The sequence below is a fragment of the Anas platyrhynchos genome, chromosome 10 (assembly GCF_047663525.1).
Source record: "Anas platyrhynchos isolate ZD024472 breed Pekin duck chromosome 10, IASCAAS_PekinDuck_T2T, whole genome shotgun sequence".
Classification (NCBI taxonomy): domain Eukaryota; kingdom Metazoa; phylum Chordata; class Aves; order Anseriformes; family Anatidae; genus Anas; species Anas platyrhynchos.
Window position 1 is genome coordinate 16351499 of NC_092596.1, and position 16037 is coordinate 16367535.

General features: G+C 42.4%; 1 protein-coding gene across 1 annotated transcript in view; it reads right to left on the reverse strand.

Moving 5' to 3' along the window:
- HS6ST2 (heparan sulfate 6-O-sulfotransferase 2) overlaps window positions 1-16037 on the reverse strand; it is a 128776-nt gene that overhangs the window by 82381 nt on the left and 30358 nt on the right. The window lies entirely within an intron of this gene.

Below are 16037 nucleotides of genomic sequence, written 5' to 3' on the forward strand. Positions count from 1 at the left end.
AAACAGCACACTTGTTATCCTGTCTTTTGGTTTATTTACCACAAATTTCCTCTCCCCTCAGACATGAAATCCACAGACTGTGTTTAAAAAAAAAAAGGAGGAAGTTAGGTCTGAGTTAGAGACAGAAAAGCCCACCAGGATGTGGGCAGATAATGGATGGTCTGACTCTCTGTCAGAAGAGAAAGTACTTTGCACACTGATGCTCCAGCATCAAACCCCAGTCTATATAAAAGCAAGAAAGGCAGGACAGACTAACATCAGACTGTCTGATAATGCCAGGCAGTAAAGCTGTACTCAGAAAAGTTGCTCACTTGCAGTTCATTTTTTTCATAAAATGGAAAGACTATTTTTTGCTCTGAAAGGAGATCATGAATAAATACAGTTGTGGGAACAAAAGTTTTAAATAGGATATTCCATTAATGACTTGATCTTTCTCATTTCCAATTTCCGCCTGTACAGGAACAACATCCCAAAGCCAGAAGCAGCAAGGGGCAGCCCACAACCTCTTCCAAGAAATATCCTGTGATGATGTTCACAACGGTGCCTGGCAGAGTAAGAAGTCAGATTCCAATTGAGCTTTTAGCATATTAGTCTTTAACAAACTTAGTTTGGTACTATAAATAGCCCTAATTTACAATGTTTAAAAAAAAATCTTGAAAGACTTTCACCAGACTTTCGCTTTATTTTTTTCCAGCAATTTGAAAATCTTCAAAGTTGCTTATTCTTTCTATCCTCCTTACAATAGAAAGTTTTCCTCAGCCCCCAGGAAATCCCTCTACATAGAATGGCAAGAATAAAGGAAAATGCTTCATGTGCAAAAAAGCAGAACTCTACACAAGCGTTTTTATCTTTTCTTAATCAAGAAGAATTTAAGTATTAACAAACTACAAATGTTTGAGAACTAATTTCATACACTTCTCTTTCTCCCAAATTAGGCTCCGTTAATCTTTGAAATAGAAAAAATAGCATTTTGCATTGTAAATTACTTCCACTGCTGTGCCTTGAAGCCTCAATGAGCTACACTCAAATCTCCAAGCCAGCCAAACTGCAGAAACATCCTTAACACAAAAATCCGTACTTTGCTGTGAGCCTGACCACACCGTTCTTCTTTCAAGCCCAAGTTACATCCCTAGTAATTTGGTAGGACTTCTCAAATGACATTTTCAGCATAAAAAAAAAAAAAAAAAAATCCAGCAGCTTATTCCTGGCAGAAGGGCAACAAAGGAAAAGATGTGCGTGCACCAACTTTCTGAATTAATTGGGGTTCGATGCCACAAGGAGCTATCGTGGCCAATGCAACACGCAAGAGGAGCTGTGTGCGTGACCAATTAGCACTTCCTCTCGTCCCCCAAGCAGGGGAAACGTTACCGAGCTTCCCCGACAGCAAGGGAGGCAGTGAGCGCGTTGCGGAGCCATCCACACCACACGCTCGACTGATGGGCTGCTTAATTAAGCATAACACCCAGCAGTGGCAGGAATTTCATGGAGATACTTTGACAGGCAAAGGAGATAGGAACCCAGAGTACTGCCCTATTTCGGGTTTAATTTCAATGCAGCCTATATGAAACACGTCCCTAGTGTCACTGGTTGTTTTCTAAAAGCAGATATAAGGAAACTCTACATGGAGCAGTTGTAGTAGATGAAAATAGGTCGAAACTCGGGTACAATCCCCTCCCAAGACAACTAGATAAAAGCGGGCAGCAGTCGCTTTTGCAAGTAATGCCTCTGGATTTACTCTCCTCTTACGGGGTGAAGTGCTTAAAGCAGGCCAAAACTGAGGATTTAGAGCATTTAAGGAGAGAAATACATTCTTGCATCTTATGTGAAAGCCTTGCATATTCAGCAAAATGCCCATTTTGTTTACCACAAAACACCCTATGATCACCTGATTTAGCACAGCAGATACAGAATGCACATCCTAGGAACAATTCCAGTTCAGAAAGTATTTTCTTCAATGTTAAAGATGCACCTTTACCACAGACACCTCTACCAGCAGCACTGTACAATGGCAATGAAAATCAGTGTTGACATCTGTACTTTAAATTTAAAAGAAAATGCAATTTACAACTAATGTACTTCCAGATGAAAGAAATCTAGTTATCTTTTATGAAAGCAATTATTTAAGCTATCAGAAATAAAACAAAGCAACAACATGTTTGACAAGTGACATGCCCCCAAAACTGACAAAACAGAAAGCAGATAATACCTTTTCCACCAGCCTACATTAAACAGGAGCAAGAGGAAGGGAGGGAGAAAAGCACCCATCTTTTCAGGTATAAATTAAATCGACAATATTCAATACCATCTGCATTAGGAGTACGACACTTTCACTGACAAACAACTCAAGCTACTAAAAAGTCCTTCCCACTGTCTCGGTGCTCAGAGACGAGAGTTAACACTGGGACTGCAACAAAAAGATGCCGTGTTCCCTATCCTGTAGCTTAGCAACTGTTTTTATTTCTTAAGGCTTGCCTGAGAAAGAGGAGAGAAAAAAAAACAGCATGGAGGAAGCAAATGTCATGTCTGGTTTCTTTCGGACTTGGTGACAAGAAGGGCTGATGGCACGCGGTCGCTGAAGCCAGAAAGGACCGGGTGCGCGGTCGTCCCCCCATCCCACCCAGCTCCAGCTGCTCCGCCACCTCCCGTCCTTGGAGGCAGAGAGAATTCTCGCCACGTCTCGAGCACAGCCAAAGTAGAGTGAATGCATTATTTATCACCAGAAGCCTGGAGGAAAAAAAAAAAAAAAAAAAAAAGGAAAAAAAAAAAAAAGATGCTCAGAGACTCCTTCCTCCCTGTAGGTCTCTGATTCTTTGGCCACATCAAAATTCTTCCTGCTTAATCTCTGCTGCCTGCTTGAGAGCGGAAGAAAAGCCTTCCTCACAAAAGGGAGAGCTTGCCCAAGCCCAGCAAGGCTTTGCTTCCTCGGAGCAGAGGAAAGCAGGCTTACAGCCAGCACGGCAGCCTGTGACCGCCCCGTGTCACTTCCAAAGATATACATATTATTACCAGAATACTTCACCTGAACAGCTTTAATAAAATACGAGGGGATATTAACTAAGCTGTAAAAATCTATAAAAAATCTGCTTTACAAGAGATATTTACCTATGAATCAGCAGTTGGGTTAATTCATTATTCAGTAGGCTTATATTTACAGTGTATTACAGCTTTGTAAATTATTTATATGTGCTTGTCTCTGTCTGTGCATGATTTTCCCTTAAGAGAAGGGAAATGTTTATAATCTCCCACACAGGGAGGTTGTTTCAGTCAGAGGTAGGATATTAAAGCATCTGATGCTCCACTCTAGTTTTCTTATCTAGATCCTGTTGCGCTTTTGTGTAGAGAAACAAACACACTGAGATCTGCCCCGATGCAGGGATCCCAGGGAAATCCACCCCAGCATCTGGGAGCCTTCAACTTGAAGAACACTGCTTTTTGCATGATTTAGGTGAGTATCAGCTTAGACAACAGCTACCCTGGGGCCACTGCCAGTCACAGTACCAGGAGAAAAAGAAAGTTTACATTTTGCGTAATGTGGGTTATGAAAACCCACCATCAAACCAGATTCCTAATGGGAAGCTTCTTAGCTGCTAATGGTAAATCAGGTTATAAAAATCTGCTGTTTGATCAGCAAGCACATGCACTTTGTGTAGCAGATCCCAAGAAAACCATCAGAGGGACCTGGTATTTGGTCTTCAGGTGGAGACCCCAAAGTAGTAAGACGCTACCAAACCAAGAGCTCAGTAGCACCTCCACCCAGGTCCAGCTGACATGAGCCATGGACACAGAAAAGTTAGATAGTATCTTAGACACAAACAGTGTCAACAGGAATTCATTGGACTTTTATATGCATCCTAAAATCTGTCAACCACCCTGTTCTCAATGGTGTCAACTACAGATGAGTACTTCACAGTACTCACATAACCAAAATACATAAGGGCTGGCACCCACATCGCTTGAGAAGTGACTCAGGTAGCTGATCTGATCCAAGCTTTCCTTTGCTTAGTAGATCAGCAAATAATGTTAAACATGTTTTTATAATGCATCAAGCCCACTTAAGACTTTTCATCAATAAAAAACAAAACTCAGACCACATTTCTGTGCTAAACTTCAACCCTATGCAAATGCAACTTGGTACAAGTCCAAGATAAGCAATTTGTAGTAAACATGAGCCATGGCATTTGCTGTTCCTAACATAAAAACACGTGCAGATGGACGTGTGCTAAGCCACATCATTAGCTCAGAGCGTGCCTGCCTGTTTAGCAAGAGTAACAACAAATTTAGAGCAGGAATACTAGCAACTGTAAACAGCATGTGTTAATACTCCTATCCACTGATAAAAACAAATCACTTAAAAAATATCTTCAAAATTTTAAGAACACTGATTCAAAGCATCTCATCTGGTGATTTGAGTGATGACAACAGACCTCGAATATGGAGTAAATGGGCAGAAAAGAGGACAGATAAGCTTCAGTACAGCCAAAGGCACTGTAAAGGTGCCAGTGCCATGGAGGTAGGAAGCATCCAGGGACAAGGAGTTAAAAGGACTGACGGGATAGAGCTGAGACTCAAAAAGGGCTGACCACTACTGTGATCCTATGGGGCAACCCTAATGTTGGTAACCAGTGTGTGGTGGTGTGCTGGGAGCAGCAGCACTGCCCTGCCACACGCTGAACTGGCTTTGAAAGGTCTCATAACCCCTACCCACAAAGTGCCCACATAAGGAGGGAAAATTAAGTCACGAAAGAAAATGACTGGAGTTGTGTTTAACTCGATTAAATATTAAGAACATTTCTATGTAAAGCCAGCATTAAATCACTCTAATCGCATTACCAATTTTTTTTAATACTACTGGCAACGTCAGGCTTAATTTATGTCAATCCATGCCAACAAAGAACTCCAGTCTTTTTATACCCACAATAAATACAAAATTTCTGACCTCGAAGAAGTCTGCCACACAGTTATTGTTTCTTTTTCACAATCTACTGATCATGAAAAGTTAATGAAATTGCTTATAGGTAGGATGAAGAAAAATGATTTCTCCCTTTTGAATAAAGTTAATGCATTTTCCTGCTCTATCAGAAACCATGGTGGATCAGACATATCCAATTCTTCACTCTTATGATCAGAGCTCTTATCTTTAGGTCTTAAAGAACATTAGCTTGTTTTCTTGCAATCTTTTCCGTTCTAAATGCTCAAAATGGGATATTTATTTATTAATTCTTGTTTATTTATTTTTACACATTTTGATGATGCCAGAATTTCTCAATTCATAACTGATTTTCCTAGATAATGACTCATTAACAGAAGCTTATTTTCTCCTCAGCTGACAGAAAAGTGAGTTTATTTGAAATATTTGCAGTGACTCAAAACCTCCACTTACACCTAAGCCATCAGTTTACCTTTGGGGTTCTCACGTGAAAGCAATACAGCTGAAAGACCAAGACAAGAATACGTAGCAATAATTTTTGTTGGAAATCCACACCACTTTAAGAAATAGTACTCTCAAACCACATTATAAATACATTTTCTTACCCTCTCACTACTGAAAGAAGATTCCAAGTACATCTACTCATTATTCGTTACTCAGAAATGGGATATTAGGCCCTGTTTTAAAGAGAGTCAAGTTTTACAGGCAATCAAGTCACCGAACTGGACTAAGAACAAGGGGTTGACCCTGCCGTGCCACTGACCTGACTTCAGAGCACAGAAGGCACCACTCCAGCTCCAGGCTTCTTCAAACAGCTTCCTTCTCTCAGACTTGGAAAAGTAGCGAGAAGTAGATAAAGCAGGGGCCTTATGTGGCTCTTCCTGCTTAACGAAGGAACAATGCACCCTACTAATCCTTACATTTTTAGTAGCATGGTAGGAACTGGCAATCACTCCAAACTTTTCACATTCTGGACTTCCTTGTTAGAAAAGCAGTCTTAACGCAAAGGGCACTGTGTGTGTGTGTTTGTGCTTTAGATAATTAGAATTCAGTAGAGCTTGCAAGTGCTATTTTGGTGCACAGTAATTGAATCCCAGTTTCTTTCCAAAGAGAGCCTGATACAAAGTCACAAATAAAACAACGGTAATTAATATATCAAGAATGATACAGATCCTAACACAACAAATCCATACAACTTACTAAAAATGTATGCATGGACACTGGAGTTCTTTCCCTGGCTAAGGAGGAACACCAAATCCAATGCAACACTGCCACTCTTAGCATACTTTATGGCTACAAGCCCGTGAGAATCGCTTTAATAAACAGAAATAGAAAAAACAAGACTTGAGTCAATTATTCAAATGAAGATAGTTTCCATCAGCAAGCAACAATGTCTAAAGTTGGCGGTTTAAATCAATCAAGTCTTAATGCATTTAAGAGGTCTGATGCAAGCATGCCCATCACTAGCCCATCCCTGCTGAGCTTTCCTGCCTTTATTGTTTTTAAGGGATAGGGGTGAAACCCTGACTCTGGAAAAGTCAGTGGGATTCTGGTGCACCTGGACTGTGCCCATTGCTGGAGGAGCACCTGGGAACATCAAGGACAATAATTCAGCCCTCTTGGCAAGGAGAGGGCTTAGCTGAACACACCACATCATCGACACCTTGTACTGGCAAAGGGGAGCCAGAGCCTAGGCAAAACCATGACCACAGCAGATGAGGGAAGGTGCCCACAGCTCCCCAAGGACACGAATGCAAGGATTTCTCCAATTGCAAAACAAGCCATAGGGGACTTAGCACATAGCACAGACCTATGCCCTCCTTCCCCACACCCACCCCAAGGTGTAACACCCCCTGTCCCTGTCACTCCTTTATTGGGACCAGTTGGGGCATTTCAGCCCTGGGTCAGCTTTGGTTCATCACTGGTAAAAGGAATCGTTCAAATGTTCTCGGAGAAAACCTGGCTTCCCAGCTGTGTGTATCAAATGCGTATCTGCAGTGCAGAAGACTGTAAGCAAACGGAGAACGATGCCAACTCTTCCCCCTACAATCTGGTGCCTATTAATTTAAAATTATTTGAAAACTCCAATGAAATATTGAATTAAAATGTAATTGCAGGGGTTGGGAGAGGTTGTGGCACTAAAGCTCTTACGAAGCTGCTTCATCTACATGACATTTTGGCAGCATTTACTGCCAGCTATGCAATTTAAGCATGGAAGCTCATAGACAAAAAGAGAAAGATTCCAAACCTGCACATTTTGGAGCATCACTCTAGGCTCTAATAGAGCCATGCAGAGCACCATGCTGAGCCAGGACACCTTAACAGACCAGTCTTAAGCCTCCCCCTCAGCCTAAGACACTTCATTTAAAGGAAGAAGCATTCTGATAACAGCAAAAAAGCAGCATAAAGCCAGAAAAAACTGCTCTTGATTCATTTCTCTCTCTTCCCCAACTGCATGCCATCTAAGATGCAAAGCATGCAATGTTCTTGCCCACCCCTGTGGGCACATTTTGGCAAGCACTTCCTTCAGAGGCATGGCACGTTCTAGTCATGCTCTCTCATTCAGCTTGGTTATTTTTACCCCGTATGGACTCCCCAGCCCAGTTTACCACAGAGGCAGCTTCAGCTGATGGAAAAAAACGCTATGTAAGCCATGGTCTGAAACAGCGTGGGCAGACACTGAGTTAGATTCACGTTCTTCTGCTCCTATTTCATATTCATCATGATCCAGCGGCTGGTGGGTGCAGCCCTGCCTCACGGGCCGGTATCATGGCATTAAAGAGGGGTGCTCCACCTCCTAAACCTGAGTTACAAACAGAAAAGCAGAAATCTCAAATACAGTTCCTCCTCCTCGGCTTGCCCTGTCCACAGCCCCAGGCTGGGAATGCTGTACGTTTCTTTGACCTCCCGCCATCCATCTGGCTGTTTCAACACCAACAATAGCTCATGCTTGAGCACGAGAGTTTTCACACACCCACCATCGGCTGTGCATATAAATAGAGATCTGCCTGCTCAACAGACACTGAATCCTACAGCAGCCCAACGAAACTCAATATCCTCCTACCACGCCACCAGCCTCTCCCTCAGATACCCATATGAAGATGCCTTTGCAGCACTAACCCTTTCAGGAGCAAAAAAATAAAATAAATTCCTACAACTCCAGCAGAGCAGGAGCAAGTTTGTAAGTCAGCAAATCCCACACACCAGCCTCACGTTTCAGCCAGGACATTTTGCCCACAGCTCCCTCCCAGCATCTCAGCTGCTAAACTGGGACGCAGGGAATCAGCCAGACTCCTGTGCCACTTACCCAACATCTCGAAATAACCCTCAGCACTAAGCAGCACCTCCTGCCAGGCAGCAGGGTGCTGCCGTGACATGGGGTCACATCAAGGAGATGAGTTGCTGGCAGTTGTCTGCTCCCAAACCCATCGCTGCACACAGGGGCACGTTTTGCAGACTGTTGCTCCACCACATGTGAGATGGGTTGGCCACAACATGTCTTTCCAGCATAGTTGCCAGAAACACTGTTGTCTTTTACTTCATTCAGCTTCAAGGAATGCAAAGACATTTATGCTCCTGGGACACGGCAAACACACCCTTAATCTAGCTAAATATATTAAGCCTTGACTCTTTTCAGGAAAAATCAGACCCAGAATCCAAATTAACCAGAAGTCCACCAAGCCCCTAAACAACAAGTGCTCCCCTTCTCAGTTCCCAGCTCTCCACCAGCCCAGGAAGGATGTAGCAGTCTCAGCTGGGATGGATTTTTATTTATAGGTGCAGATTAGCATAGAGGACTCACTGTACAATAAGTCCCCGTGAGACAGAGCCCGAGCCGACACCAGCCACAGACAGTTATTGATTACTCGTCAGAATGAAGAACGGTATGTTTTGAAACTGAACAATTTTATTACAGTCTTTGCTACCAAGACACAGTGGCTCCTGAAGACAGGCTTCAGTAAGCAAATCGCCAGGCTATCTGTCAAAGGCAATGCCAACATATTATCCGATGGGGTTATTCAAGTGACCTTTAAGCAACTGTACAGACCTCTGATATTTGTGCAGGTCAAAGACTGTCTTCATACATTCTGAAGACATACAGTAGATATACAGCACTGTGTCAAAAGATGATTTTTTTTCTTTTTCTAACTGAAGTCTTTTAGATCATCGGCCATCAAGAACATTGGAAATCTCTAGCTGAGAAGTACCGAGACCCCAGGAACCTCATGTAAATGGACGTGCTTTCTAGAGCCCCAAAGTCACCCAGCTTCACAGCGAGCACCTTCCAGAGCTCAATATCCTCCTCTCAGGTTCCAGAGGGGATTATTTCACCAGGCTGGGCACTAATACCAGTTTCATCAGATGCAAAATTCACCTTGCAAAATTAAAAACTTCATTGCCAACATGACATGGAAAGAATACCATAAAGCAACTGCCATACATCAGTGCTGCTGCTGGTACATAACTACAGGTTTAATAACATGCTCCCATGCAGCATTAGCATGACAATAGCTCAGTTCCAGCTCTTCATTCTCCTGTCTAGAGCACTTCTTATCTAATGACTTTCTTATCTGCTTGGCTTGGTCTATATCCACCTTTTCTAACAGATCTCCACACAACAAACCCAAAGTAGTGGTTTTCTGCTAATTCGTCAGCCTTCCAAGCAGCAGTTATACCCAGGTAAGCAAGAAAGCAATGAGTCTGCTCACCAAGAACTCTTTCCACCTGGCAATTGATTCTTAGAGCAACATGACAAATATCAAACAACAAACTTGTGCACCAACATTCAGCTAAACAGCTGCTTCTTGCCTTTCCCGTGAAAAAGCCAACAAAAACGCCTTTCTGGATCTGCTGGCAAATAACAGAGAGTACTCCAAATACACAGCTTTCTACATGATACACCCACTCTGTCATCGTAATACTTCAGCAGAAAAAAATAATTGCTTTCATTGAAAGTTTTGTAATTCAGGCCTAATCCCAAGCAGTTGTCCCATGCAGGTGAGCGAAATGCACACATATGCAAAGGTTAAGGTCTGTGTCACAGCCGAGATCACAGCAAGCACATCCTCACTGCTGGGACATACACTCTGGGAACATTTCCTATGGCAGAGGCACAGGTGAGCAGCCTTTAGCCTCTCAAGAAACAGAAAAGGAAAGGTTCAAAGACATTTTTGCAACTAACCATTTTTGCAAAAGCACACAAATAACCACCTCTTTCTTGCTATGATAATCTGGCAATTTGGTATTGATAAGAAACCATCACTGCAATTAGAGCTCATAGCTCTGCAGGGCTCTGAATGAATTCTGCATAAATGATGTAGAAGGACGCACAGCTCTCTTGTTTAAACAGCACATTCGCTTTTCAAGTTCGTTCTTCACTTGTGAACCTTAGCCAAACTAATTTGATAATTCAATTTTCTTGTTTATTTCACCCTAACATTGATTTTTTTTTTTTGCTTTCTCACTCATGACTGAACATGTTAAAAAAAAAAAAGACGAAATAAAATCAGCAATAAGAAATATACTACTGTTTTGTTTCTGCAGTTCCCAACTGGTATATTCTCCTTCTCCAGCTACCTGCCATATTCAGAAAAGCAGATGGCATCACTCAAACAAAATTGAAATGGATGAGTGCGTGCTAACTTTTTTATGCCTTAAGACGACCATCTTTATGATTTTGATTTGAAAGTGCAAAAACTACACCAGGATCCAAGGCAGTATGAAGTACGTCATGGGAAATGGATTAACAAATGTCCTTCCACTCCTAAAGTAAACGCAGATCCCACTGAGGTTTCACAAACCTACAGTGTTAATATTAATGGCACTGAGGTTGGCCACTGTTTGGGAAAAGAGAATATCCTTTTGCAGCAAGAAGCAAGAGCCATATGCATTTATATATGATTATGCACACACCACAGGGAAAAGCATGCAACAAAAACGCACGCCAGTCTGCATCACAAAATCCTAGAGCCAAGGTGCCTTGGAAAAATTCAGAGGCACTTGGGGGTGAGGCAGTGTTGAATGCGTATGGAAGAAAAATATTTTGCTAGAACTGTTTTGTTGTGGTTTTGTTTTATTTTTATACCAACACAGAAGTCAACATTGCACACAACAAATGGACAGACTGCGGCACTTCACCCATACAATATCAAAGGAATAAAAAAAAGAAAAAGAAGCAAACGTGGGCGGGAGCAGTAAGTATCAAGAGACAAATTTCTCCAGTTCAGACAAGAAATTCATCCCTTTCAGAAGTCTCCTCATCTCTAACAAAAATGTCACCAAAAGCATATTTGCATGGCTGGGTATGCCCAGACCTCTGACCGCAAGTGTCAGTCCCACACCAGCAGCCACCATAAGGGGTGCTTATGGCCCCACGGTCTTGCCCCCAGCCTGTCTGCAACTCGCCTAACAGGCAATTACTGTTTTTCCAGTGACTTTGCAAAGTCATTGCAAAGACATCTGAGAATGCAGCTTGCTCACAGATGTTACTATATGTGGAGAGCAGCCAGACTGATTTTTTTTTGTATTTAAGTATTTTTCCTTCTTCTAACAGCTCTGGTGCCTTTCTGGCAAAGTGTATCCTTGTCAGTCCATGGCTAACCTTGTCAGGGGGAAGAAAAGGCTAGGAAGTGACAGGTTTGACAACCTGTCGGATGCCTGGTGCTCTGCTCTCCTACTGATCTGATCACTATCAAACATTAAACCACTGTTCTTCCACACAGGAGTGCAACTCGATGCTTGCAAGCGTCAGCCAAGAAAGATAGCGAGGCAAGTTAGCTGCCAATATCCTTGCTTTGTCCCTTCCTTGCATGTTCTAGACTCCCCTTTTATGAGCTGATATTTGAATATGTCACACAGAGAATGGTCCCTTTGGAGTCCCAGATAGGTCACCAAAACTGCGATTGGTTTTCAGGAAAATGAGAACTAGAGATGGGTGGAGGAGCTGTAAAGATCTGAAAGGAGATACAAGGGTGACAACTGCCTGATTTCCAGGCTGCAGAACCTAACTTGCAAACTGAACTCCAAACTCAGAGAAACCCCAGATGGACCAAGATCCCCTCATCCCCTCAGAAAAGCAAGCAGCCCCCTTCTATGCCACTTGTACTGAAAAACCCAGCGCACTGCACATCATTCACTCAGTCTTTACACACCCACTGAATGAGCTCATCTAAACATAAGGACTCTTTCTGTGTGTTCAGGAGGGGATAGAATATTTTAATTCATCTCTTCCCTCCACACACAAAACCTCTGCCGTTCCCAAGCAGCTTTCTTTCAGGATTCATGAGCTAAAGCAGCAGCACTGGCTGTAAAACCCTGCTCTATATGCTCTTGAATTCCACTGACACTGCAAGTCAATGGCTGAATAGTCAGGAGGAAAAAGCATCTTGCAATCAGGAGCTTAGCTGCAACTAAGTGAAGCTGGAGTGGTAGTGTATGTCTGAAGAGGCCATTTAGCCAACAGATGCCAAGGACAGACTACAAGTAGCAATTACATTGTTCTTGCAGTGTTCATATTAAACTTATGGCAAGATGTCTTGCTGTCTTCCCAGTTCCCAGTGGGCTTAAGTCAACCCTTGCATTTGTTTAACATCAATTTGCTTTGTGAAGACCTTCTCAGTGGCAGAAGATGCCTGCTGAAAAGCCCAGCTGCTTCAACTTGGCATCTAACAAGCAAGTTGGCTTAAGCAAAAGGCATCCTGGGGGGCTTCTTCAAGTCTGAGGAGACTTGTGAACTCCTCACAACATTTCCTGTTAAAGTGCAATCACAGATGCAAAGCGGAGAGGTGCACAACATACACACGCAAAGTCCTCAATGCACCACACAAGCAAAATGAAACCTAACTCGACTTCTACAGTGCCTTGAAAGCATAGTCTTACCCAACCCACTTTAAAAGATCTGTCATCCTTTAGATGAGACCAATCTAACTCAAAACACCAGACACGCTGCCAAGAACATATAAAGCCTTCCTCCTCAGTTTTCATAGCTTCTTTGCCTGAGAGCTTGTCTGTTTTTTTTTTTGTTTGTTTGTTTTGGTTTGGTTTGTTTTTTTGTTTGTTTGTTTTTTAATTTTTGTTCAGTCTAGGGGGGAGAGAAGTAGGTTTCCAAGCCCATTCACTAAGTGCAGTTTTACCACTTCAGGTCCTGCAGCCCAGGTCATCGCCACAGAGGGAGGGGAGAAGCCCCCCAGCAGCCCAGCTGCCCCTTCCCTATGCTCCCCCTGACTGCTCACCTCTGCTTCCCACAGCCAACATTGGATGGATGCAGATGCGTGGACCCCACACCACAATGCCTGCCCACCCACCAGCTGTGCCTCGCTGTTCTGAATAGACAAAAGCAAGCTGGTGCTAAGCTTGAAATTCGGCTAAAGATCTGGGGGAGAAAGTAGAACAGTGAGAATATCCTCTTTAAAAAGCAAGATTTTACATCTCACATCGCTTGTGGACTTCCAGGCTCACTCCCTTGCAACAGACACAGCTCAATGCTCACTTCGCTTTAAAGATCCTCCTTCTCTTTTCACACTCCAAGAAAAGGTTTCCTTTTAAACAAATAAAAACTAGGCTTTTTAAGACTGATTTCCCTTTTCAAAGCAGTAAAGAAATAGATTCCTTTTAGCATGCTTCATGCTTGAAAAGGTTACAGTGGCCTTTCAAAATACCACATGCTGTACATTCTGTATAGCATTAATGACTTGGAGGATGCACTGATACTTCCTAGTACATCTTAACCTTTTAAAATTGGGCCTTCATTGTCTTACCTTAATAAGCAGTTTGTTCACCTTATGTCATTTGTGTCTCACAAAGGCCACCCTGGCTGAAAATATACATTAGATGTAAAACCACTTGTCTTGCGTGCGTAGTTCAGCACATGTAACAGCAAAGCGACTGCATCAAGTAAAACTTGTTTGTCCTCTCCTTCCATTATTTCTCTCTGCTGTGGCTAAAGCTACAGTTCCCAGGTGAGTAGGTCCCTGGCTCTTCACTGCATTCCTTCGAACCACAGGGCAAGAGGGCACTGACAAAGGTGCAAGATTTTATTCACTGCGCAGCAGTTCAGTGGCCGGTGCAAGTACACTGGCTCTCTGGGAGAAGGGGAGGGTAGAAATCAATGAGAAATCAACAGTGATTAATGCTGTTTGACAATCTTCTACATTAATCATGCTTCCATGCTCTTGAGAATGTGAAGTGGAAAAATCTATAGTCATAAAAGTATAATTGGGAACACTCTTCCAACTTGCACTGATATAAGGGAGGGAAAATCTTAAAAAAAATAATAAATGTTTAATTATGAAATGTCTAATTTAAGTGATACACACAATAGCACCTGCTTATTGAAAGAAAACCTGAAGAGCAAACAGAGAACCAAGTATCCTCCCTGCCTGCTACAAGCAAGTCCTGCTCGTTTTGACAACGATCTCTTCGTCTGATCCTTCCATTCCACCATTAACAACCTGATAAAAAATTCATAAACGCACACACCTAGCACAAGTTAAAATACAGCCACAACAAGGATTCAATCACTCTTTCTGGAAAACAAGCTATGAGATGCCATGGAAAGCAATGATGTCTTCATTAGCTTTTACAGTAAACATCCCTCTTGGAAAGCAGTCTTTATGATCCACCAAAGGCAATAAAGATGTCTTTGCAAATTGATGAAACAAATACTTCAGAGTCATAGTTTTCTCCACAGCTGGTGGGAAACAGAGAATAACACCATTCATTAAAGTCATATTGAAGAAAAAAATATCTTTATTGTTACTCTGACAACTTCACACCAGTACAAAATTAGGGTCATGCACTAAAATGGCTTTAAGCATATTAGCAAAGAATGAGGAAAGCTGCTGCCCACAGAACGGACATCAGAGATGCTGAGGATCAGGGATCAGGCAGGGATCAGTCCAGCTAGCGCAGTATGAGCTGGATACCCCCACTACAGCTGTGCTCTGAAGTTTCACTTGTAACGGTGAGGACCATTCTCTGTGACAGCTTTTCACCATTAATTTTAAGGAGTTCCTGAGCTATAAAACAAGTAAGAGAAAAGGAAAATAGAAAGAAAACAAGAAGCATCTGATATACAACAGAGCTGATCTGAAATTCTTCTTGCACTAATAAGACATGATGCTGACCAACCACATTATACAGAAAAGCCATTTTTCAGCAAGGACTGAGTTACCAGAAGCTAAAGAAATTTAATTCCCAGGCCTAAACCTGCAGTCTTAAAATTGAGTTTTATCTAAGGCAAGAGACCTCTGCTAGCATGGAAATACAAAATGTCTCTAAAGAAAAAGTACATAGGCATAATGAGCACAAGAAGGATACTTCTTATATGAAAAATACAGCTTCTTACTACAACAACAACAAAAACCACTGGGAGCAACTGGAAACCAGCAACACAGGTAGAACTGGGGACAGACATGCAAAACAAAATTCAAATTCCTTCCTTGCTGCAACAACTGCTGTCAGGGATGCATTCACATAGCATTTTGGTGCAGATGGACTGAGCCCCAGGGCCTGACAACCCTCGCAGCAGCAATGCCTACTGCAAAGCCAGCACACAGCAGCACTGCTCTGACAGCATTTGTTGAGCAGTGAGCCCAAGCAAAAGGACTAGCTGAAGAAGTTGTCACTGCTCCTGTCACAGCTTTGCTGCCAAAGCAAGTACGCTGCACCCTAAACCGTAACATTTCTCATAAAATCAACTCCTTTGAGTATAACCTTCAGAGAGAGGAACAGCTCACCTTAACAGCTCTCTTGCTGAGATCCAGAAGGCTCATATGCTCTCACATACCCTTCCTCTACCATACTCCACACGCACTGGATGAGCCAATCCAGTTTTACAAGATTTATTGCTTAATTAATAACTTTGATGTTGGCAATTAAGGTGTGTTTGAGAGAAGATAATGAATATTTTTTCACATGAAAGCACCACCTTTTTAGTCTAGCAAACCTCAATGCAAACTATAATTGATAGTTTGGTTTAACGCGGAATATTCCTGCAGCAATTACGGGTTTTATTGCTCTATGTTACTGCACTTTGCACAAAAAATATTTTTGTTATCATGAGTTCCTTTGCTAGCAGACTGCTTAGGCTGGGAGCAAGAACGAGCATCAG